Source organism: Theropithecus gelada, chromosome 4, assembly GCF_003255815.1.
Source record: "Theropithecus gelada isolate Dixy chromosome 4, Tgel_1.0, whole genome shotgun sequence".
NCBI classification, from domain to species: Eukaryota; Metazoa; Chordata; class Mammalia; order Primates; family Cercopithecidae; genus Theropithecus; species Theropithecus gelada.
In genome coordinates this window covers 70,567,224-70,594,640 of record NC_037671.1, presented here as the reverse complement: position 1 = coordinate 70,594,640, position 27,417 = coordinate 70,567,224, and the positions used below count along the sequence as shown (strand labels likewise).

At 38.3% G+C, this 27,417-nt stretch overlaps 1 pseudogene across 1 annotated transcript; it reads right to left on the bottom strand.

The window, feature by feature from the left end:
* Positions 1-1,121: 1,121 nt before the first annotated feature.
* Positions 1,122-2,425, bottom strand: LOC112623050 (annotated as a pseudogene). The gene has a single exon (XR_003119080.1). The product of XR_003119080.1 is annotated as a keratin, type I cytoskeletal 19 pseudogene (transcript).
* Between the last annotated feature and the right edge of the window lie 24,992 nt (positions 2,426-27,417).

Sequence of the window (27,417 nt, the reverse complement as noted above, 5' to 3'; positions counted from 1 at the left end):
GGAGAGATATAAATTAAACTCTAGTTGACTTCTCTATACAAGGACAGGAATATCTCCAGATAGACTCTATCATCAGGTTCTAGATGTTCTATTCTGGGTTGGGGGCTACAGGAGTTTCAAGGTGAGTCCAGGCTCCACAGAGAACCTTCTCTATAACTTTGATCTAATTCCCTCTGGATGCCTTGGATTTTCCTCTCGGAAATTAAAGAAGATAGCAAAAGATTCCCTGGGCCTGTCTACATCCACCACTCTATCATTCTACAAGTATGCACCAGAGCAAGGGAAGTCTGTCCTAGAAGCCTCACAAGATAACTAGGAGAGTAAATGGTAAACAGGAGCCAGGCCCTGAAAAAAATCAAGAGGTACCAAGTTTTGAGAAGGCCTGTATTTAAGGCATGAAATAAATTCAGCCTGAGTCACAAAGAAGAGTTTTGAAAAAGATAATAAGGAAATAGCTAGGTGTAATGGTTCACACCTGTAATCCCAGCACTTGGGGAGGCTGAGGTGGTCAGATCACCTGAGGTCAGGGGTTCAAGACCATCCTAGCCAGCATGGTGAAACCCCCTCTCTACTAAAAATACAAAAACTAGCCAGGCGTGGTGATGTGCCTGTAATCCCAGCTACTCGGGAGACTGAGGCGGGAGAATGGCTTGAACCCAGGAGGCGGAGGTTGCAGTGAGCAGAGATCCTGCCACTGCACTGCCTGGAGCAAGACTCCGTCTCAAAAACAAACAAACAAACAAACAAAACAACAACAACAACAACAAACAGAGAGAGAGAGAGAATAAGGAAACCATGCTTATATCTTATCCACTCAACACGAGGTTAAGTGCCTCCTCACCTGACCAGGATCATTGAGTTGGATAAAGGCAGATGGATTCCCTGCTTTCACCTTTCTTAGCCTGGAGAAATGGAGAAACAGAAGTACAAATGGGAAGCAGATTCAACAAAGTGCAAGCAACGTGGATCTCACTGGGTGGCAAAGTCACGGGAGATATTTATGGATTTCTGATTAGTTCACCGTGTTTTCTACATTTTTACAACAAGCATGTATTGTTTTTATTTTATACACACACACACACACACACAACCACACACATGCACATATACATATATATATTTCCCTTGGACCATAAAATTTTATTGGCAGATCAGGGGAAGAGCAGGGGATAAGGGTACCTTCGTTCCCATCCTCCCACCCAGGAGGCACCCTCCGAAGGACAGCAGAAGCCCCTTAGCCTGCTGCCTCAGAGGACCTTGGAGGCAGAAAGATTATTGTAGTGATATTCCTGGCCCTCGAGCAGGCTGCGGTAGGTGGCGATCTCCTGCTGCAGCCGCGACTTGCTGTCCGTGAACTGCTGGTACTCCTGATTTTGCCGCTCACTATCAGCTCGCACATCGCCCAGCTGGGCTTCAATACCGTTGATCAGCGACTGGATCTGCGCCAGCTGGGCTCCCACGCGCGCCTCCGTTTCTGCCAGTGTGCCTTCCAAGGTGGCTTTCATGCTCAGCTGTGACTGCAGCTCAAGACCCTGGAGGGTGCGCCGCAGGTCAGTCACCTTGGACAGGCTCATCTGGAGCTGATCCGTGTGGCCAGCGACCTCTCGGTTCAATTCTTCAGTCCGGCTGGTGAACCAGGCTTCAGCATCCTTCCAGTTCTGCTCCGCCATGACCTTGTATTGGCTTCGCATGTCACTCAAGATCCTGGCGAGATCGGTGCCCCGAGCAGAATCCACCTCCACACTGACCTGGCCTCCCACTTGGCCCCTCAGCCCACTGATTTCCTCTTCATGGTTCTTCTTCAGGTAGGCCAGCTCTTCCTTCAGGCCTTCAATCTGCATCTCCAGGACGGTACTGGCCAGGGTCAGCTCGCCCAGCACCCTGCGCAGGCCGTTGATGTCGGCCTCCACGGTCATGCGCAGAGCCTGCTCCGTGTCAGTCTTGGTTCGGAAGTTATCTGCAGCCAGACGGGCGTTGTCGATCTCCAGGACAATCCTGGAGTTCTCAATGGTGGCACCAAGAAACTTGTCCTGCAGGTCCTGGATGGTCTTGTAGTAGTGGCTGTAGTCACGGGAGGGCCCGGGACCCTGCTTCTGGTACCAGTCGCGGATCTTCACCTCCAGCTCGCAGTTGGCAGCCTCCAGGGCGCGCACCTTGTCCAGGTAGGAGGCCAGGCGGTCGTTGAGGTTCTGCATAGTGAGCTTCTCGTTGCCCTCCAGCAGCCGGTCGGACGCGGCCAGGACGCCGCTGTAGCCCCCCAAGGAGGACGAGGACAGACACGAAGCTGGCGGAGGACATGGACGCGCCGCGGCCGCCGGCCCCAGTGCATGCTGGGCGCGCAAAAGGCGACCCCTGGCCCCAAACTCACGGAGCCGCCGCCCAGGCCCCGGAAGGACGACTTTGCAGACGACTGGCTGTAGCAGTAGGAAGTCGTGGCGAGGCGGAGCACGGACGGAGCGGCCCTGGTGCCAGAGGCTGAGATTCGCGGGAGGAGCCATAAAAATTTTTTTAAAAATAGCTACTTTACATAAATATCAGATTATATGTTTGTCAATGTCGTACAAGCACTTGATGAGGGAAATGACCGCTCAACAGATGACTATCTGAGGCTGAGGTTAAATGGCTTATTAAGATCACAGAACTGGACGGGCTCGGTGGCTCACGCCTGTAATCCAAGCACTTTGGGAGGCCGAGGCGGGCGGATCACGAGGTCAAGAGATCCAGAGCATCCTGTCCAACATGGTGAAACTCCATCTCTACTAAAAATACAAAAATTAGCTAGGAGTGGTGGCGCGCGCCTGTAGTCCCAGCTATCCCAGCTAATCGGGAGGCTGAGGCAGGAGAAGGGCTTGAACCCAGGAGGCAGAGGTTGCAGTGAGCCGACATCACTTGCCACTGCACTCCAGCCTGGCGACAAAGCGAGACTCTGTTTTGTTTTTGTTTTTGTTTTTTTAAAGAAAGAAAAAAAAAAAGCACAGACCTATAGTGAACAAGAAAGATGGTGGCACGCACATAACTGCATATTACCAAAAGATTTTTTTGTTTCTTTTCTTTTTCCTTTTTGCAAGACAGCCGGGATTAAAATCTAAGCTTTCTAAGTCTCCGGATCTGTGCCCTTTCCACCAGCTGACAGTGTCTGCTAATAACAATATGCACTCTCAAGGATCAAGATAAGCACTGCAATATATTCAGTCACAAAAAAATGAAACGTAAGAAACCTATATATGAAAAACATTTTCATGTCTCACTCTCCCTTTTACTCTGTCACTATGCCTTTTTAATTTTTAATTTCTTTTTATTTATTTTCTGTCTCTATTAAAGGCATACCCTTAAATTGTATTTGGAAAATAAATAAAAGGAAAAATCACATATTCTCATTATACTAAAATGACTACTGTTGATAAGCATGTTAGGTATAGTCAGACTTAAAATATACGTTGAAGCATGCATAAAATTCCCTTTATGTGCCTACAAGTCAAAAGTCATCGGACACACTCTCCAATTATAAGAAGTGCTCTAAATCTAGACGCTTCTCACACAGGCAACTCTGTGGTTTTTCTCTGGGGTGAATAGCAGCATCAGCCCCTTCTATCTGTATCCATAAGACAACAAATTTCCTACATTTTCCATTTTTTTCTTCATCTTCTACATCCTCATTTGGGTTATTGTAAAAATTAAAATAAATTAAATAGGTAAAGTAACCAGTTATGTTTGCTATTAGCAACAGCCTTGACACATTCTCACTTTTTTCAAGAAACCTTCATTTGCAACCCTATGGGGAGTAACCTCTCCCTCTGCTGTTCTGCTGGTATTTTCTTTGTACCTCTAATAAAGCAGAAATGGGGTCTGTCTTGAGTTAGAATTATTTATGCACATGTCTATTTTCTACCCTGGATTATATAGGCCCCTTCTGAGCGGGGATCATATTTTATTCATTGCGTTTTGCCCACATTGGGCAGGGGGCCTTGTACTGTGAGAGCACTTTGCCAAGTGTAAAGCACTATCAACTTGATGATGATTTGTGTCAAGCATATTCTGAATTGTATTGCATTCTTTGTCAGTGAGGGTCATTACTCCTCCTCTCCTAGAGCAATGTTTATGAAGTTAGAAGTTAGGAAATTCTCCTTTCAATGAGAGAGCAATCCCAGATGTTAGAAATGTGGAGTCCAGATACATCTTCTCATTGTTCTCCCTGGAACAAATCCACTTTCCTGAAGATGGAATTGTCTTTTTGCCTTGGTCGCAATGTAAGTAAATAGAAGTCACCTTTTCTAATGAGACACTTCCTCTTTCATGACTTCTTAGACAAAGGCACGAACACACAAAACGTCCCATTATCTAAGTAACTGAGGCAGTGAAGAGAAAGGAAGTATTGAAGAAAATGCATAGTTTATGACTTCTTTTTCAGTGGTTTGGAAACACTAAGCTATGGAGAAGGGCAAACCATGGAAGGCTATTCCTGTAAATGCCCTCAGCATTCACTTAGTTCAAGTCTTTTGTTCACACCTAAGGAAAATGAAATAGAGAAAAGTGAAGAAACATGCTCAGAACTTAGGTGGTGAGAGGAAGAATCTGTGTTCTGAAATGAAATTTAGGTCAACCTATATGAAAAGTGAGGGGTCAATTTGAAATGATTTCAGAGTCTTCTAATTTTAGGCATCATACCTTTCTAATACCAAGGGTTATCTTGCCTTTGCTGCCACAAATCTGACAGAAGGAGAAGCCAGGACAGACAGGGAAACGAAACAGTATCTTTAAATGAAGCTTCAGGAAGTGCTGCTCTGAGGCCTCCCCAGAAGACCTAAAGCTGAAAAGATTCCTGTGGAGAAGGTCACACTGAAACTCAGGTTTCGAGAACATTATGTGTTCCTTTAGGCTGCAGGATCATTGTTGTCCCGGGGTACCTACAGCTAGTAGGACCAACTGCAAGATGCAAGCAACCTTGATTGCACCTGACATGGGACCAGATCTGTCAGTGATATGAAAATACTGACTTTATCTCCTTCCTCTTTCCACACACTTGTTATTTGCTTTCCATATCAGCTGTGCAGAAATTGGCTCTCTTTAATCACATTCCCGTCTCCATTTCATTACCTCCCCATCCCTATCTTCTGCACATCATCACTTGTGCCTCCCTGTTTCTGGTTCCATTGTCGGCCTCACCATCCTTCCCTACATGAATCTAGACACATCCAGATTGATTTCAACATGACCTCTTCATGATACAAAAGGCACAAAGGCAAAAAAAAAAACAAACAAACAAAAAAAAAAAAACAAAAAAAACTTCTGATCCTCCCATCCCTAAGTCACAAATGGCAGAAAATCACATGTTAAAATTAATAAAACACAAATATGCATGGTATCTTATCAGAAAAAGTAAAAAAGTAGAGGGCTGTGGTTAAGAGGGAAGACTCTGAAGCTAGATTCTCTGGTTCAAACTTTGGCTCTGCCACTCTATCACTTAAGTTCTGTGTGTCTCACTTTATCCATCTTTAAAATGAGAATGATGATGGTATCGACTTCAGTAGTTACGGTAGTGGTTTGACTGTATAATAATAAGAACAAAGATAATAGCCACTTAAATGAAATAGAAGTTTGCTTCTCTTCAGTATAGGAGTCCAGAGCTGCTAAGGTGGCACCATGATTCTGTGGAGCTTGACTCCTTGTGTCTTTTTATTCTGCCCTCTCAAAAGGTGGCTTCTGTCTCATGGACCATGATGGCTACTCCAGCTGCCACCAGGATATCTGCATTCTAGCTAGCAGAAGAGGATAAGAAAAAAGGGAACATATCCTCATCTCCTTTAGGAGTATGATCCAGAAGTTCCCACATCACTCCTACTCACAGTCCCATTGACCAGAACCTAGTCAATGGCCACATCTAATTTCAAGGGATGCCACATGCCTTGATAAAACTTTATCACTATAGCAAGAGGGGAGAACAGAAATTGGGGGGAAAATAGTAATCTCTGTCACCCCAATGATTTAAAGCTGTGCGGATTAAAATAATTACATACAAAAACATTTAAAACAGTGCCTAAAACATAGTAAACCTGTGATGATTGTTAGCTATTAAAACAATAACAATACTAGTGAATTACTATTCACTAGTGTTTTCTTACTACTTTTGTACTGTATGTTCATGGACAGTGAGGATCATGCAAAGTATTTAGACCCCTTAACTTAAAAATAACTATGCATTAATATGAAATGTATGTTAATTTTTTAAAACAAAAATAAATGAAAATAAAAAGAAAAAATAACTGTTCATCTAACCTTTCAATTATAAAATTTTGCATAATTATTATGGAACCAGTTTTGAGCAGTAGAATTTTTCTGTGTTATTTTCAGAAAATCTATATGTATACATCAAGATATTAACTAGGGAAATTAGAAACTGTGGAATTCAAAAAAATCAATGTTTGTACGGGCCTATGATCACTTATGGTTCAAGGCAACTGAGTTTCTTAACAGAAAGAGTTGACAATTACAGAGCTATTTCTTTACAAAAGATCAAAAGATTTAATTTGTTGGCCTAGCACTTCTTTAATCCAGAAACACACCCAACAGGGTTCACTAATGCCTATGAGTATTTCTGACAGAATAAGGAAAGCCTCCCAATCTAAATGGAAAACAAAACTAAAAAAAAAAAATGAAAGTAATCTTTTTAAACCAGCAAGTGGCACAACTTTGGCCTGATTCGTTGTGTATAAATTAGACTCCCTTCTCATACAAGAATCTTAGTTTCTTAAGGTTATCTCTAGCTCCTTAGGACAGTACAGAAGTTGATTTTCCTACCTTATGGATTAATTTATATTTTTATACTGTTTGTTACCATGAAGCTTCATTAGGGTCTTAGAGACCTAGGTAGAACAGAGTACTGGTTTTGGAGCCAGACTATCTGGTTTAAATCCTAACTTTAGTTACTGGCCGTGTGACCTTGGGCAAGTTACTTAACCTCTGTGTACATTAGATTTGTCATCTGAAAATAGAAACAATAATAGTATGTACCCCATAGAGTAATTATGATAACTAATTAAAATAATATGCACAAAGTTTTTGGAGCAGACGCATTCAGGAAGTGTTGGCTATTTAATTATTAATATTAGCCAAGTCTTCTGAAAGTTTTACAGCATTGCAAATGTTAACCGTTTACTTTCAAAAGGCTTTACCAACCACACAATTCTTTTATATCCACTGTCTCATTTCGTCTTCGCTACTTTTCTCAATTGGGGTCAGTATCTCCATCTCAAACAAACACAAGAAAATGGAGCCTCATAGACAGGAAATAACTTGTCTAAAGTCACCAGCCCTTCAAACCACAGAGCTGGGGTTCAAGTCTATGATTGGGTGCTCTTACAAATAAGCTTCCCTCTGCTTTAATCAAAGGAACACCAGTGGCGATGATACGGGAACCTTGGGTAATACGGTCCAGGCAGCTCCTTCTGTGGAAATAATCCTGAGCTATGCCATGTGACCATGCCTGTCTGGACACTCCTGATTAGGTCAGGGAGAGATCACAAGACTTGAAGGCAGTGCAAAAGCTCTGCCCAAACAGAGATGACAGATACTTTCTATTCCAATCAGATTTTCTCTTTCAGAAACGTGTACATTTTTAGACCTGACATTGGCTTGAGAAAGAGACTCACTCCTGCTCCATAATCTTTATCACTCCCTACCTCGGTTCCTTAAAGTAGGCAATTTTATTAATAATGAAAACATAATTTTAATGCCCTTTTCAAACCTCATGCCTGCCTTGAGCCTCAGCCATACAGAAATCCTAAAGATGCCACTAAAAGGAGACTTGAGTAGTTCTTCCCAGAAACTGGAAACATACAAAGGGAGGCCAGGGTGCTCGGGTGGGAATGGTCAGAAAGACGGTCTCATGGTAATGTGGCTATTGTTGGGCAGCACCAAAGTACAGAGTGTGTTTCTGAGTTATGTTAAACACAAAAGATGAACAAAATCTAACTTCCTAGGTGCTAAAAGTTAACCCAGTCCAGTTTCTGACTCAGTGTCAGATTCTGCCTATCTGGAAACCCATGAATCTTGCTATTTTAAGCTCCACAGGGTCTCCCTTGTTATCGCACAAATAGCCCAAAGTAATTTGATTGAATCTTTGTTTCTTGCCACAAAGCCTAAGACAGAGAGATATGTAAAATATGCATTAAAAGCTATGCTATGACTTTTTGAAACAAAAGTGTTCTTTATTTTTCATATTAAGCCGTATAGACAGAGACACGAAGGGAGCTGATCTGCAATGAGACAGAAGAATGAGGAAGAAACACAGGAAAAAGATGCAGGGAAGCAGAATCCTTCCTTTCAGCTCGTCTTCCGCTTAGGTTTTCTGACACCCAATGGCCTTATAACAAATTCTATTTTGGGGGCATAAGCTAGCTCAAATCAGATTTCTATAGTTTACTACCAAAAATGACCTAATGCCTATGTTTCTCATCCCAGAAATCTGTGGGGAATTCAACTGGATTCACTCTGGATATGCAATTCAGATATAAATACATAAATTAGCCCCAAACAGGCTATCTGAGAAACCTAGGGAAGCATTAGGTTTCACTGAAAATTCTGAAATTAACTGTAATTGTCTTTGGTTTTGAAAAGATAATCATGCACCCAGTGATATTCAACTAGGGTGACAGACTAGTTGGCAGGCAATGTTTTATAAATACTATAATGTTTCTGAGCAAAGAGCACAGTCACCTGGGTTAACAGATAATTGAGACTGGGCACGGTGGCTCACGCCTGTAATCCCAGCACTTTTGGAGGCCAAGGCGGCCCGATTTCTTGAGGTCAGGAGTTCGAGACCAGCCTGGCCAACATGGCAAAACTCCATCTCCACCAAAAGTACAAAAATTAGCCAGGCGTGGTGGCACATGCCTGTAACCCCAGATACCCAGGAGGCTGAGGCAGGAGAATCGCTGGAACCCGGGAGATGGAGGCTGCAGTGAGCCAAGATTGCACTATTGCACTCCAGCCTGGGCAACAAGCAAAACAAAAAAGCAAAACAAACAAACAAACAAACAAAAACAGATAACTGAATAGCAGTCTTAAAGATAGATACCTCCAGAGACCCATAGAAATTTAGCTCCTGGGAGTCACTCATTTACATTCCAGAGTGGTGAAGGTGATGAAGTAGACACCTTCCCCTTCTGTCCCCAGAGAGGATTGGTTCACATTCCAGAGAAAAGGAATCTCTATCTATCTCTCTAACTCTTTCTTTCTCTCCCCAGCAAAGAGGATGTGCAGGCATGCCAGCTGCCCTATGTAAGTTCTGAGTTTCACAGTGTGGTGTTCTCTCTTGTGCCACCTGTGCAGGTATATCTGGCTCTCGCAAAATTGCCACATGGGGAATTGGGGTGTGGAAACTGACAAAAGATGCTCTATTAAGAGAGATAAGAGATCTATTTTCTGATCCAACTAGAGGTCTCATATTTCTGTTAGAGTGCAAATGCATGCACACACACATAAATATGTATATATACACATACATTATGCACATATACAGACATACAGTGGCAGGCTAATTTGTTAGCTTACAAGTATATTAATGTCTCTAACTCTGTTGAGTTTCAAAGTTAACACTACATTCTAGATAGCCCAAGATAGTCCTAGTTTATACCTGTTATCCAGAGTAATTAGTATATCTTCTTTCACTCTCAAAACTGTCCCTGTTTTGAAAGATAAAGTACATAGCCATTCAACATGTAACCCATATAATCTCAAGAAGGATCTTTAGGAAAGTACAATATCACCTAATTTTTTGCAGTATTTGATATTTGGTAATTTACCCCTTTAATTTGCCAATTCAGGTTATTCTGATGACATTGCTAGCGAAACAGTAAAATTGTCCCTTGAGCCTTCTACCTTTTAATTTCTGTAGAACTTGAGGCTAGTGTTGAAGCACACATCATCTTCTGCTTTGATGTATAGTGTATTTCTATACTTTTGTCCCCTATACTTGTCCACAATATATTTCTTCATATATGTGTCCACTGACACTCATAGTGTGGAGTTCCACAAATGAATGATATATCTTTTGGATAAAGTAAATGATTATCCCCAAGTTTAACTGCTTCAAGATTCAGACTGTTTTCAGGTTTACTAAGAATATGATTTACCAATGCCAAAGTTGTCACCACCAACTCTCATCTTGCAGTTTAAACAGGTTTGCTATTGGTTTTCCTCTACAAATGGAAGATCGAGACACAACATTAAATCATTTATACCAGGTTAGTGGCAAAAGGAAAAACAAAATCACAAAATATAGCTAATAGAATTCCTGTTCAGCATTCTATCCTCAGTATGAATACATGTTTCTATGTTATGTGCTTGTTTTGTGGACATCTCTGTGTGGCTGTATTTCATTCATTATAAGACATGCCTATGAAATATTGTGCTGCCTTCAGTCTAATAACACAGCATTAATAATATTTCATTCTTAAGGATCATGTTTTATTTATAAAAGATAGGGGAAAGAAAGCTGAAAGAGATACAGCTAAACAATGGAAGTAAGTATGACAGCTAGAGATTTCGGTAAAACTTAATCACAAGCTGGAAAAAAAAACCCCATAAGTAAGGATATCACTGTTGATATTAATAATATATACATACACATATAAAGATAGTTCCAGAATTAGAAATTTTGTTCAGACTTGGGACGGGAATGTGGATGCATTTAATTAAGTTACAATTTTTTTAAGCACCAGAAGGAGCATACTCCTTAAATTTAAAAACTAATGCATATTAAATTTAATTTGATTTAAATTACAAAATTTTCTACAACTGGAAGAGCCTGATTCACCCACAATTTATAAAAATAATGCGTTTTCTTTGCTATTCATTCCCAGACAAAAATGTGAGAATTCTGTGGGAACGCAGGTGAGCAATATTTCCAGAGCCTGTTTAAGTAGGTAGCTGAATGGGTAGCACAGGTTCAGAATGAACAAAGAAAAACCATGTTAAATTTATTCCCACATAGTCTGAAAGAAAACAAACATTTAGTGGCCTAGCCCAACCCCCTTATTGTACGGAAGCAGAATTATGCAATGGATTGGGATAAAGAGCTGCAATTAGAAGTTGAGTGGCCTTAAGTTCACTGCAATGCTGCACCAACTCCACTGTGATGCACGGTAGAGTGTTTCTTCATAGTGTTCCTTATAAAGAAACAGGGAGAAGTGGGAACAACGAAGGGAAAACAAGGGGTGAGAGAGAGAGAGAGACATGAGCTCATCTATATTCACTGTAATTAATCTACCAAAGCTATTTGTTCTGGTCCCTGAATTCAAATTCAGATAGTCTGAAAAGAGAACCCAAGCTTTTAAACACTCATGCAAAACTACTTTTCCTGAAACATTTAATAATATTAATAAATATATCTTACTTTTCAGTCTATCAGGTTCATGTAATTATATAGTACTGTAATATGTTTGATTTAATGCATAACCATTGGCCTATGGGGTTGGAAATCCAGATCTTCCATTATAGTACTTAGGTCACTGAGACTATGGAATAGAACTAGAGTGAGAGCAGTTTCTGGTAAGCTTCCTCCCCTTTTCCCAGAGGCAGGGAGAGAATTATTCTGTGCAAAGTGCCTTAGGTTCTTTGGAGGACAGCTGCCGTAATAATATATATTTATACTCATTTTGGAAATGAATAAGGTAAGGGAATGTTAGCAGCACTAGTAACTGATCCAATTCTGAATTTTGAGGGTAACTGTCTGAACTCTAATTCTTCCTATGTCAGTTTTGGATATTATAAAATACAACCCAATTATAAAATGTTTCATTATAGCAGTCTTTTTGCTGTGTACCTCATGGTGTGCAGAGTTTTTCTCTCACTGTAAAACAGAAACCCCATAACCAATAAACACCAATTGTTAACAGGACCCTGCTGTGATGTTTAATATACAGGGGGGGAAAAAGGAAGAAGAAAATCTAAACTGCAGCCTTAGGCTGGAAGTCTGTAGTTCAGCCATTTTGCATTTTAACCAGCCTAATATATTAAATATTTAGGCTTAGGGAGTCTGTGAGAGTTCAGACCCAGCTATAATATTGGATTAACAATCAGGAAAAATAACTTACCATCTCAGAAGCGAAATTAAAGTAACAATAAACAGTGTGATTGACTGAATGTTATAACTTTGAGCTATGTTTCAAAGACGTTCATCTTCCCATTGTCAACTCAACTAGTGAGAGTAGTCATCATTTAATGTAATTTATCCAGTAACAACCCAAGAATAAGAAAGCCTAATAAATTGTATAAATGTATTTTATTGATGCACAGCATTTTTACATAACTCTATGTACATAGAAATATGCCTCATTAATCCAGACACCACAATTTAGAGAATGAGTTAATATAGTTACTGAATAGTTTAGAAGTTGCTCAGACATAAGATCTCTGTTAGGATTAATGATGCAGCATTTAAACAAGTCAAGTGCTGAAAAGGAGAGGAAGAAGCTCAATGTCTTAAGATCCTTTTAGTTTGATTTTTGTAACTGGATTACTATTTTGGAATTAAAGTGTTGATAGTGAGGTGTGTTAAAACTCACTGGATAAGAAAGTGTTGGGAAGCCAAATATTAATAGCACAGCTATTTGAACCTGATGGAGGTCTGAATCTCAGCTCTGCTCTCCCACTTATCTAGCCAAGCAAGTTATATCTAATGAAATTCTGCCTTTAGTGAACAAATGGGGAGAAATAGTTGCAATTCATTATCTCACTTGTATATGGAATCTAAAAATGTCAAACTTAGAGAAGCAGAGAGTAAAATGGTGGTGGCCAAGGGCTGTGGGCGTGGAAAGAGGGGAGATGCTGGTTAAAGCGTACAAAGTCTCAGTTAAGACGAATACATTCTGAAGATCTATTGTATAGTATAGTCACTATAATTCATAATAATGTATTGCATACTTGAAAATTACTAAGAAATTAGATCTTAATAGTTCTCATCATAAAAAAATAGGTATGTGAGATAAAGGTCATGCTAATAAGGTTGATTTGATAATTTCAAAATGTATACAGATCTCAAACCATTATATTGTACATTATAAATACATACAATTTTTATTTCTCAATTATACTTTAATAAAGCAGGTGGAAAACACTTGGAATGGAGTCTGTTCAAGAAAATCTTGACGGTATGGTCATCATGTATATGTTCTTGCTAAGACTGATTCCAATAGACACTGATACATTAAATTACAGAAACTCAAAGTATCCTTGACACTCAGGCATTGATTCCACAAATAAATTCCACCACTGGTCCAAAATGATCCTAAAAGAAGGCTGCCTGTGGGGTAGGAAGGAAAGACTCATGGCTCATAAAGGTCTGGAAAACAATTAATTTTGGCAAGTCTTTGAATATCTCAGAGTTTCATTGTCCTTTATTAATAAAATGGAGATAATAGCAACTCATAGGGTTCTGGGAAGAATTCAATTAAATGAAATAATACTTCAATAAATAGTAACTTTTATTGATAGGCAAGTTATTAAATATTAACATAATTTTAAAAGCAAATACTTGGTATAGATATTTTAATTATAGTCATTTGAACATATCTAAGAAATTGAAATTCAAATAATTTTTTTAAGCTGAAACTAGCATCACTTCTTAATCCATTCCAGCGTCCTTTAATAGTGTTAAAGAAGCTATGTTGCACTTAATCTTTGCAGGTCAAAATTCAAAGTGTAAGTTTTTTGCCTAAAATCACATGGCTAGATTACATCCCACATGTCTTGATCTTTCTGTTATAATGATGGCTTTTATTCCTCTTCTTTTTGTTATCTTTATTCTTCAATAGCAGAATTATTTTTTCAGATGAAATCTTGCCTTGAGTCACAGTATTTAAAACAGAAAAAGTGTAAAGGGATCATTCGCCCTTCACCAATGCTTCCTTTTAACAACTTCACACCTTTCATGCCTTTTTTGGGAAACCCTAAGGCTCTGTGAAATACACGCTGCAAACTGTTGTGTTCTAGACCGCTGCACTGTTTCTAATGGCTAATTTGGGAGGAGAGGTTAAAAAAGTGAATATTCTTATTTACATTTTAAAGTAATAAATCTGCTTGGGCATTATGCCATATTTTTCAAGGCTTTTCTATTATGAATTATTGAAGAAATTTAGGTTCAAATATTAAACCTTATTACAAGGCTTTTTATTCATGAAGCTTATGTGATAAAATGTGTTTATCTAATTTAGAAGTAAGTACACTTTTTCCTGTTATTTTCTAGCCTCTTTAATACCTTTCATGCCATTTTATTTCTCCTAAAAATGTCAATTAGAATATTATGAGTGTGTGTGTATATATATGTGTGTATATATGTATATATGTGTGTATATATGTATGTATATATGTGTATATATGTATATATGTGTGTATATATATATATATATACACACACACACAGAGAGAGAGAGAAAGAGAGAGCTTGCTCTTATATACGTATAAGCAAGCAATAAAGAAAATAAGTGCCTAATACAGTTAGGCTAGTACTAAGCCTTTTATAGTTATTTTCTCACTTGATTCTTGTGTAGCATGAATGTACCTAGGCCTCAAATGCCCATGGATAACAATGAGGCTGTCTGTATTAATGTTAATATCCAATCTTGTTTGCTCTGTGTCCTACCTGCTCAGTACAGAATTCTTAATCTCTTGAAAACCTCCATTCATGTTTTACTGGATATATAGTATGTACAATATGTGTTCATGAACCCACTGAGTGATCACCTATCGTTGGCTTCTTCCCCTCATCTTTCACCAGTGTTGCCTGCCCTCTGCACTGACCTGGATGCCTCTGCCTCCCCGACCTCTGCCTCCACGAAGAGCAGAATCTTCCCAGAATGAAAATGCAACCTAGGCAGGGCGCAGTGGCCCATGTCTGTAATCTCAGCACTTTGGGAGGCCAAGGCAGGTGGATCGCTTAAGGCCAGGATTTGGAGACTAGCCTGGGCAACATAGCAAAACCCCATCTCTACGAAAAATACAAAAATTAGCCAGGTGTGGTGGCACACGCCTGTAAACACAGCTTCTTGGAAGGCTGAGGCATGAGAATTGCTTGGACCTGGGAAGCAGAGGTTACAGTGAACCAAGAGTGCACCACTGCTACACCCCAGCCTGAATGACACCGCAAGACTCTGTCTCCCCCCCCAAAAAAAGCAACCTATGGAGTAGGAGAAAATATTTGCAGACTATATATCTGATAGGCATTAATCTCCAAAATACATATAAGGAACTCCTATAACTCAATAGCAAAAATAACTAATAACTTGATTTAAAATTGGGCTAAAATCTTGAATAGATATTTCTCCAGAGATATATAAATGGATGACAGATATATAAAAAGATGCTCAATGTTACTATTCATCAGGGAAATGCAAATCAAAACGACAATGATATATCCTCTCACCTCTGTCAGGATAGCTATTATCATAAAAACGAAAAACAACAAGTATTGGTAAGAATCTGGAGAAATTGGAAACCTTGCACTCTGTTGGGAGGAATGTAAAATGGTACAGTCACTATGGAAAACAGTATGGAGGTTCCTCAAAAAATTAAAAATAAAACTACCATCCAATCCAGCAATCCCACGACTGGGTATATATCTGAAAGAACTGAAATCAGGATCCCAGTGAGATACCTGCACTCCCATATTCACTGCAGCACTATTTATAATAAGAAAGATGTAGAAACAACCTAAGTGTTTATTGAAATATGAATGAATAAAGAAAATGTGGCATATACACATAATGGGATACTATTCGACCTTAAAAAAAAAAAAAAAAAAGGCTGGGTGCAGTGGCTCACACCTGTAATCCCAGCACTTTGAGAGGACAAGGTGGGTGGATCACCTGAGGTCGGGAGTTCGAGAACAGCCTGACCAACATGGAGAAACCCCATCTCTACTGAAAATACAAAATTAACCAGGCGTTGCGGAGCATGCCTGTAATCCCAGCTACTTGGGAGGCTGAGGCAGGAGAATAGCTTGAATCCAGGAGGGGGAGGTTGTGGTGAGCCGAGATTGTGACTTTGCACTCCAGCCTGGGCAACAAAAGTGAAACTCCATCTCAAGAAAAAAAAATTCCACAAAATGGACAGCATGGATGAGACTTGAGGACACTATGCTAAGTGAAATAATCCAGTCACAGAAAGACAAATACCATAAGATTCCATTTATATATGGTATCTAGAGTAGTCAGACTCATAGAATCAAAGCGTGGAATGTTGGTTACCAGGGGCTGAAGGGAGGATGAAATGGGAAGTTACTAATCAATAGGGTTAAAGTTTCCATTAAACAAGATGAATAAGCTCTAAAGATTCCCAGTACAACATGTATCTCTGACAAATTACAATGTATTGCACACTTAAACATTTGTTAAGAGGGCAGGTCTTATGCTAAGTATTCTTACCACAGTTAAAAAGAAAAGAACCCTCCCAGTTCACCTCTGCTCCTGAGATGGCTTCTGTCATTTGGTAGCATGAAGGGAGTGAGATGAAAGCACCACGGCTCCATTGAGGAATGCTCTGGGGGATGGAACAGCATAGTTAGTTGGAATCTAAAGTATTACAAAGTGTGAGAGAAACTCTTGAGTCAGAACTTTTTCTAATCATTTCCTGAGCTCTGTCCAGAATGACTAGTCCCTTTACAGCACTTCCCATTGCTGAATAAAGTGGATTCATTGTGTTACACTTCTTCTCCCCTTTGTGAATTCTCAGGGCTTCCAAAATCACATCACCAAAATTGTCTTGCTTGTCACACTTTGCCCAAGCTAGCTAAAAATTCTTTGTGTCTGAATCTTGGTTGTGAGCAATGTTCAATAATTTTTGGTTTTGTTTGTTTGGTTTATTGTTTTATTTATTTTATTTTATTTTATTTTTGCATTTCATATTCGTATTTCCTAAAAGTTTTCTCATTTCAAAGATACAGCAGGATATTTAAATAGATACATAGGGAATAGGGAATATTGCTTAACTCATGACAGACCTAAGTCTCAGTTATAACACAGAACATACTTCTATCAACCTTGGGCGCTATTATCCCCATTTTACAGAAAAAGATAGGTACAAAGTAATGAAGTAACTTATAAAGCAACATAGCTAGTAAATGACATGGCTGAGATATGAGCCCAAGTAGGCTCTGATCAGAATGCTCATGATTTTTTTTCTACTTGTCAATATTTCTCTTTACTATTATGCTGTATTTAGGCTGCTAACTTGCACTAGGAAACAAGTGGAGGGTGTTTGCTATTTAATGAAGGCCCTGTGTGTCAGTAGCTTTAGACCTTACTTACATCATGGTTCTAGCAACAAATTTGCAAGGTACGTTTTGCCATCCCCATTTACTTAGGGGGAGTATCTTGAATCTGGCTCCCCAAAATCGGATTCTGAAATGAAGATTCTTGTGCGAGTGATTTTTGGAGGAAGCACTCCCAACAAAATAGGAAAGAGGGTGAGGGAATCAAGGAAAAGGACAGAAAGAAGCCAGACATGTGTAGGATTTCAGTCGAAGTCCTGCTTCATGAAACCTCATGTGGCAAGAGACCTCTGCAATGGCAGGCAAGACTTTCTAACTCCCACAACTGTCAGTCATCAGCTAAGGACCACGGAGGTGTAAGGATGGGGGCTGGGTGTGAAAATGAACTGGCAGGCTCACAGGAGACAGGGTAAAGGCCCACCACGATAGTAAAACGGACACCAGAAGATCTTGCTGGAGCATCACTTTGCACATTGGGAAGTAAAATAACTTGCTAAAGTTCACAGGAACAGCAGGAATCTGAGCCAAGACTCCATGGCAGACACTTTCTGTAATACCCTACTAATGTTTCCTAATAATAAAATGTATCTCCTGAAAAAGATTATTTGCATTCAGAAAGTTTGAAATGCCAGATAACTATCGACGTCTGTAGAAGTTAGATGGGGATATGCACATCGTGAGTATACATTTTGGATATCCTTGAATTATATAGTTTCAGATAGTTTTTTAAATGATTGTTGAATGAATTATTAAATATATGTTCTAAGGTATTTTACCTTATAAATTCAACAATCAGGAAAAATATTTTAAGGTTGTATGTCTCAATTTGTTTCCTGGCTTTCTCCTGTATTTTTTTTTTAAATGGCTTTCTTAAGGTAAAATTGACATAAATAAAGTGCGCAATTATAAATATATGGGTGTATTATGAAATCATACCACAATCAAAATAAAGATCATATCTATCACCCCCAAAAGATTCCTCATGTCCCTCCTTCCCATTCTGCCTCATACCACCCACCTGTCTCCCATTATCAAGCAACAATGATCTGAATTTGGTCACTGTAGATTAATTCACATTGTCTAGAATGTTATCTATTAATAAATAGAATCACAAGATTTATACTCCATTTGTCTGACTTCTTTCACTCAGCACAATTATTTTCACTCACACAATTCATTCATGGGTGTCCAAACTTTTGTCTTCCCTAGACCACACTGGAAGAATTGTCTTGGGCCACCCATAAAATACATTAACACTGACTATAGCTGATGAGTTTAAAAAAAAAACAAACAAAAAAAGGTCCGTGTATAATTTTCATGATATCTGCCACCACAGATAAGCAAAAAAGTTCTCACATTCAAAGGGTTGGGCACAGCTGAAAGTTATACTATGTATCTATAGGTTATTCATTATTATTAATGAGTAGTATCCCCCTGGACAATCAGACATGAGCATATTTATTTAATCACATCTGGATGGACATTTCTGTTGTTCCCAGTTTGGAAACATTATAAATAAAGCTGCTGTGAACATTTGTACAAAACTCTTTGTTTGAATATATGTTTACATTTCTTTGGGGTAAACACCTAGGAATAGAATGGCTGGATTGTATACTAGGGAATATATTATAATAGATTCCCTTATTCATGGAGGATGTGTTTCAAGACCCCCAGTGGATGCCTGAAACCATGTATAATATCAGACCCTATATATACAGTACTATGTTTTGTTCTATACATGTTTGTTTATGATAAAGTTTAATTTATAAATTAGGCACAGTAAGAGATTAACCATAATAATTAATAATATAATAAAATAATACTAAGACAGTAGATCTGATAACCAAGACGGCTACTAAGTGACTGATGGCCATGTAGTGTATACAGCACACAAATACTGGATAAAGGGGTAATTCATGTCTTAGGTAGAACAGAGCAGAGTGGTACAAGATTTCATCATGCTATTCAGAATGGTGTGCAATTCGTGATTTAAAACTTATGAATTGTTTATTTCTAAAGTTTTCCATTTAATATTTTTGGGCCATAGTTAACTGCAGACAACTGAAACTGTGGGAAACAAAACTGAAGATAAGAGAGAAGTATTGTATCTATTTAACTTTTAAAGAAAGTACCAAATTGTTTTCCAAAGTGTTTGCAACTTTTTACATTCCCACCAGCAATGCATGCGTTCTAGTTCTTTCACATACATGCCAACACTTGGTAAGTTTAGTTTGTCTTTTTTATTTTAACCATTCTTAAAGGTTTATAATGGTATCATGTCATTTTTATTTGCATTTCTCTCATGACCACTGATGGTCAACATCTTTGTTTTTGTGCTTATTTTCCATCCTTGTATCTTGATTACTGAAATGTCTCTTCAAGCATTTTTTCCAATTTTTACATTAGGTTGTTTTCTGTCTTAACACATTTGGAATGTCATAACAAAATACTATAGACTGGGTGGCATATAAACAATAAAAGTTTATTTATTATAGTTCTGGAGGCTGGGAAGTCCAAGATCAAGGCACCAGCAGATTTAGTGGCTGGTGAGGGCCTGCTGCCTAGTTCATGCACGATCATATTCTCCCTGTACCCTCACATGGCAGAAGGGGTGAGGGAGCCCTCCCAAGTGTCTTTTATGAGAGCACTTATCACCTATTGATAAACCATCAAAATAGGGGTTAAGATTTCAAGACATGAGTTGGGAGTAGGTGCACAAACATTCAGCGTATAGCATTTTCTTAACATTGAGTTTGGGAGTTCTTTGTGTAAGCTGGATACAAGATTTTTATTAGATTTGAAAATACTTTCTCAAAATCTGTGGCTTTTTTATTTCATTCTCTTAACAGTATCTTTGAAAAAGCAGTTTTAAATTTAGATGTAGCCAAATTAATTATAGTTTTGCTGTATTATCTTAGCAATCTCTGCCTAACCCAAAGTAACAAATATTTCCTCATATGCTTACTTCTATAAGTTGTTTGGTTTGAGTTTTACATTTAGTTTTATAATCCATTTTGAGTAAACTTTTATATATGTTATGAGATATAAATATAAGTTATTTTTGGGCATATGGATATGGTCTTTTTCAGTATCATTCAGTGCAAAAAATAATCTTTCTCAACTGAATTTTCTCTTCACCTTTGTTGAATAGCCTTTGTTCATACATGTGTGAATCTGTTTTTGAGTTCTCTATTCTTTTCCATTATTCTATTTCCCTCTCTTTATGCCAATACCACACTGTCTTAATTACTGTAGCTTTATAAGCATTCTTGAAGTCAGGTAATTTTAATTCTATAACTTCCTTCTTTTTCAAGGTTGTTTGGTCTATTCTCAACCCTCTGCATTTTCACATGAATTTTAACTCCAGTTTCTGAACTTCTGCAAAACAAAAGCAAAAACCCCTCTGGCATTTTTATTGAATTGATTCTATAAACCAATTTGGGAGATTTAACATCTTAACAATATTGAGCCTCTGAACTCATAGACGTATTATGTTTCTCTATTTATTTAGGGCTTCTTGAATTTCTCTCAGCTACGTTCTGCAATTTTCAGTATATAGTTCTAGGGCATCTTTTGTCAGATTTATTTCCAGTTATTAAATATTTTGATGCTATTTTAAATGATATTTTAAATTGTAATATCAGATTTTTTATTGCTAGTATACACAATTGATTTTTTAAGTGATACTGTATCCTGTAACCTTGCCAATAGCATTTATTAGTCCCAGTATTTTTTAAAAATAGATTCCATCTATGTGTTTTGCTTCATATATTTTGAAGTTATTAGATGCATAAAAACATTTTATATTTCTAAGTCTTCCTAAAGAATTGATCCTTTATCATTATGAAATAACTTTCTTTATCCATGAATATATTTATACACAGATTTCAGAGCAAGAGTTTTTCTGATACTAATATATCCATTCCAGTTTTTCTTAATTAATGTTCATATGGTATATGTTTTCTATGCTTTCATTTATGTATTTTTTACCTATTTGTATCTTTATTTTTACAGGGTTTTTTTTTTTTTTGTAGGCAGCATAGAGCTGGGTCTTGGTTTGTTATCTAGTCTGATAACTGCTGATTTAATTGAAGTATTTAGATAATCTATGTTAAATATTATTATTGATATGGTCAGATTTAAACCCATAATTTTGATATTTGTTTCATATTTATTCCATCTGTTGTTTTCTTTTCCTTCCCTTTCTGAATTAATTTAATATTTTAAGTGATTCAATTACATCTCCAATTGGCTTATTAGATCTAGCTCTTTATTTTTTATTTTAGTAGCAGCTATAGGATTTAGAGTATACATCTTTAACTTATCACGTGTATTTTCAAGTTATATTATACCACTTTGTTATAGTATAAGAATGTTACAGTGGTACATTACTCTAACTCTCATCCTTGTTTTTGTGTTGTCATTGCAATATGTTTTACATTTTCAAATGCTATAAACCCTACACTACTTTGTTATTGTTTTTGTTTTGACAATTATTTTTTGAACAGATTTTTTACAATAGGAAAAAATCTCATACACTTATTCATGCAGTTATAATTTTCAGTGCTTGTTGTTTCTTTTTGTAAATCTATATTTCCATCTGATATATTTCTCCCTCTCACTAAAGGACTTTTTTTGATGCTTCCTATATTGCAGACCTGCTAATGATGAATTTTTTCAGTTTTTAAAAATATTCTATGAAATTTTTATTTCATTTAAGTTTTCAAAGATATTTTTACTATGGAATTTTGAGTTAACATTTTTTCTTATATAACACATAAAAATGTTGCTTGCATTGTTGATGAAAATAAAATTCTGTCATTCTTTGTTTCTCTTATGTGTCTTTTTTGTTCTGGCCGATCTTAAGATTTTCTCTTCCCAGTAGTTTTAGCAATCTGGCTTTCATGCAATTTTCTTCAAAATTTTTGTGCTTGGGATTTACTGCATTTCTTGAATATGTGGGCTTATGGCTTTTATCAATTTGGAAAAATCTTGACTATTATTTCTTCAAATTTTTTTTATTTTCTCTCTCTTCAGGGATTCTAATTGCATACATATATGGCTTAATATTTCTCTACAACTTATCAATGTCTTGTACTTTGTTATTTGATTCTTTTTCCTCTGTGTGTTTTACTTTGAATTATTTCTATTGCTTTAACTTCAAGTTCACTATATTTTCTTCTGCAATGCTAATTTGTCATAACCACCATACTTTTCAACTCACACATTTTAGTTTTCATCTCTAGAACTTTGATTTGGGCATTTTTTTATATCTTACATGTATTCCACTTAACTTTTGGAACATATTATATACAACCATAATAATTGTTTAATGTCCTCTTCTGCTATTCTATTTTCTATGTCAATTCTTGGTCAGTTTCAATTGCTTATTCTTTTCATTATGGATCTTGATTTTCTGCTTCTTGCATGCATAGTAATTTTTATTGGATGCCAGATATTGTGTTACCTTGTTGAGTACTGATTTTTTTCAACTGCTATAAATATTCTTAGCTTTTGTTCTAGGATGCAGCTAAGTTACCTGCAACAGTTTGAGTAAGTCAGATCTTGCTTTTAATATTTGTTATGCAGGACTGGAGCAGTGCTGAGTCTATAGCTGTTTCCTACAACTGAAGAAAGGCCCTGTGTACTTTACTCAATGCCCTATTAAGTAAAGATTTTTTTATTCCAGCAGGTAAAAACTGGCACTATTCTTAACCCTGTTTAATTGTTGGATGCTATTCCCTCTAAACCTTTCAAGGAGTTCTTTTCTGGACCTTGAGTAGTTTGCTCACTTGAATACACTGATCAGGACTCTTTAAGTTCACAATATTTCCTTCGGCAATGCTAATATCCAAAGATACCAAAGAATACCTTATTCAGATCTTCAGAGTTATTTCTCTGTACAGATCTCTCCTATCCAGTACTCCGCCCAGCAAACTGTAGTAACCATATTCTCTTGGACTGTTAGCTCTGTCTCCTTAACCCAAGGAGATCACTGGGTTCCCCTCCCTACACCACAACCTGGAAACACTCTCAAGGCTCTAACGTTGTAGACCTTGTTCATTTCTTGTCTCCCAGGAATCACTGTGATGTATTGCCTGATGTCCAATATATTGAAAACCATTGTTTCATATGTGTACGGTTTTTTTTGTTTTGGCCAGACTGTAAATCCAGTTCCTGTTATTGCATCTCGATTGAAAGCATAACTTCCACATGATTTTTTAAAATTAGAAATATGGTTACTTTAGACATGTAGGAGTAAGAAGAAAATTGCCAAATACAAAGATAAACCTCAATAAGGTGTCACTTTTGAGAATTCAAGGACAATACAAAGACACAAGTAGTAGGGGATAACAGGAAAAGATAGCACATTATAAATAGTTCTGAATCAACAAAGCACAAAGATTTTTCCTTTGTAAACATTTCATACCACAGCACTAGCAATATTGTCTGGTCACAGTACATTTATATAAGGCTGACCTGCCTTAAAATGCATGAACCAACCTTTATTTCGAATTAATTTTTGATCCTTTAACCTTTTATAAATTCTTAGCTTCAAAATGTCAAAAAGCTTCAAAAGTTTACTCAAAGTGATGTAATTTCTTTTCATGGTTAAATTCTGCATTGTGCTTTTGAATAATGACTATGATTATTACACCTGTTTTAACTTAGACTACTTTTTTTTTTTTTTTTTTTTTTTTGACAGAGTCTCACTCTGTCACCCAGGCTGGAGTTCAGTGGTACAATCTCGGCTCACTGCTAGCTCCACCTCCCGGCTTCACGCCACTCTCCTGCCTCAGCCTCCCGAGTAGCTGGGACTACAGGGGCCCACCACCATGCCTGGCTAATTTTTTGTATTTTTAGTAGAGACGGGGTTTCACCATTTTAGCCAGGATAGTCTCCATCTCCGGACCTCGTGATCCACCTGCCTCGGCCACCCAAAGTGCTGGGATTACAGATGTGAGACACCTCACCCAGCCCAACTTACACTACCTTTTTATACATTGTAAATGGAAGTGACTTAAGAGTGATTATGTATTGATTCAATATACTACAATGTTATGCCTAAATAAATATTGTCCTTCATTACCTAAACTATTAAGCAAAGAATTTTGGAATTGATCTTGGAAAAAAATTGAGCCAACTGGAAAACCTGACCAATTATTTTACCTATTATTTCCTACCTACATACACTCTTAGCTTCTGCTCAGTTTTGCTCTACACTTTGCCCTGTGATGCTTGAGCAAGCAAAAAAACAAACAAACAAACAAAAACCCATGTAATGATCTGCTGGTATTCATTACTAAGAGCTGTTCCCAACAGATGGCAGAGGTGATAAGGTCTTAGTGAACTGGGCACTAAACCCAATCAAAAATGAAGATGATGAGTAATGTCAGCAAGATGGCTGATTAAAGGTGCCTAATATGTCTCACCTCATAAAAAGGACCAAAACAATAAATAAGCAACTACATTTCAGCTAGAGTCTAAAGGGGAGTACTGGAGTATGGATGGGGGTGGAGGAGAGTAGAGAAAATGATATGGAGAACAGAAACTTGGATTGGCAGCATAGAAAAGGGAAGAAAATGCCACACCTCTTCCATCCCATCTCCCTAGTTGAGATCAGCTCCAAACTAAGAAAGACTTCTCCCTGCAGGGAAAAGGTAAACAGGGGGCCCCCTCCGTTTGCCACTCCATTGCTACTGTAGATACCTGAAGTTTCTACTACTGGACAATTCCGCAGTAATACAACGCCCTTAGCCCAGTTTAGGGAACTGCCTGGAGTTCACACGGCTGCATTATTCCAGAGGAGGAACCCACCCCAACCCCCTAGGACCCATCAACCCCACCATGATGCAAGCTGCTATGGCACACTGAATTGAATCTGAAGTCACTGAAGTCACATTCTGCTCAGGGAACAGTAGCCACTGCACTCCTCCATTTCTGAGGCTGCACTGCCATTCCACCATGCTCACACACCTGGCTACAGTGCCACAATATCAATAATTGGAAGCGAGGCAGTATAACAGCTGTAAGCCCAGCACCCAAGCCCATGTAGTGTCCTATTCTCCAGTGTACAGGTGGTTCTGCACAACAGGGATGCTGAGGCAAAGACAATGAACCCCCTTTGTTTGAGAAGCAGCCCATTGTCCTGGCCCCAGCAAAGCCATACCACTGCCACCACAAACTTCTACAGCTGAGGCCACTGAGAAACTCACAGGCATCACTGACATTGATTACAGCTGAAGAAACCCCATGAAGCACACTTTGCACCTACCTAGAACCAAAGCCAATGCACACTACTCAACTGACATCCTAGGACACATCTACAAGGAAAAAAAAAAACTTCCTCTAAGAAAGCTACCCCAAAAAAATGCAAGAAGCAACTGTCCCACCAGATGTACAGATATCAAGATAGGGACACAAGAAACAAAAAAAGTAAGAAAACATAACACCCTCAAAGAAGCACAATAATTCTCTGATAACTGACCTCAAAAAGCAAAAGAAAATTTAGTAGATGCCTGAAAGGGAGTTTAAAATAATAATTTTAAGGAAACTCAATGAGACATAAGAGAATACGGGAAATGAAATGAGGAAAACAATTCATAATGTGAATGAGAAAGTCAACAAAGAGACAAATATTATTATAAGGAACTAAACAGAATTCTTGGAGCTGAAGAATTCACTACATGAAATGAACAATACAACTCAATACAACTACCACCTACAACAGCAGACTGGATCAAGCAAAAGAAAAAAAAAAGGAATTTTTGAATTTAAAGACAGATATTTTGAGACAACCCAGTCAGAGAAAACAAAAATTAAAAAGAGTAAAGAATGCCTACAGAACTTATGAGACACCATTAAGTAAATATTCACAATGCAATGTTCAGAAAGAGGGGACAGGGAAAGGCACAGGAAGCTTATTTAACAAAAAAATAGCTTAAAACTTCCCAAATCTTCTGAAAGATATAGACATCAGACCTAGGAAGCTTAATGGTCAAATTCAATGCAAACAGGTCATCCCCAACAGACATTATGGTCAAACTTCAAAAGTCAAAGACAAAGACAGAATTCTAACATTAGCAAGAGAAAAGAGTCAAGTCAGATATAAGGGACTCCCCATTAGACTCTGAGCACATTTCTTAGCAGAACCTTGTAGGCCAGGAGACAATAGGACAATAGAATCAAAGTGCTGAAAGAAAAAAGAAATAGTTATATCTTGTCATCACTGCTCTGTGTTCTCTGCTCCTAGACAGCTAACTTCTGTGGTGCTGTGACTGGCAGGTGTTGGGAGATCCATAGCTAAGATGCCAGGATCCTCAGAAGCCTAGAAATGGACAAATAAATTTGGGTGATGTGGCCACATAAAAATCATCATGTGCCCTCAGTTTCCTGACCAACCTGGTACTTCTGCATGTGGTCCTGCATGGCTTGGTGTGCCCCCTTATCTTGAATCTACTTACAGAAACATTACAATAACAAAGAATTCCTGGCTGCAGCTGGTGCTCTCTTGAAAGTGCTAAATCCTGACTGGAGACTAACCAACTCAGGCTATTATAGCAACTCCTGACAGAATAACCCTGATCCCAGGAAGAAGAAGACAACAGCTAATTCCACTGCCTGCAACATCCTGGATAACCAGAGGGTTTTTGTTGTTGTTGTTTTGTTTTGTTTTGTTTTCCTTTCCTTCTGAGACTTGATCTTGATCTCGCTCTGCTGCCCAGGCTGAAGTGCAGTGGCACGATCTCCACTCACTGCAACTTCCACCTACTGGATTCAAGTGATTCTTCTGCCTCAGCCTCCCCAGTAGCTGGGACTAGAGGCACATGCCACCACTCCCTGCTATTTTTCGTATTTTTAGTAGAGACGAGGTTTTGCCATATTGGCCAGGGTTCTCAAACTCCTGACCTCAGGTGATCCACCCACCTCGGCCTCCCAAAGTGCTGGGATTATAGGTGTGACCCACTGTGCCCAGCCAACCAGAGGTTTTCAGTGTGTCCACACAACAAATTCACTGCTAGCATAACTAGCATTTGAGAAAGCCAGAACACTAAACGTATCTACAACCAAGCACTCTCACAGAGTCTACGTCACCTTCACTAGAGCAGGTGCTGGTATCCATGGCTGAGAGACCTGAAGACAGATCACATCAC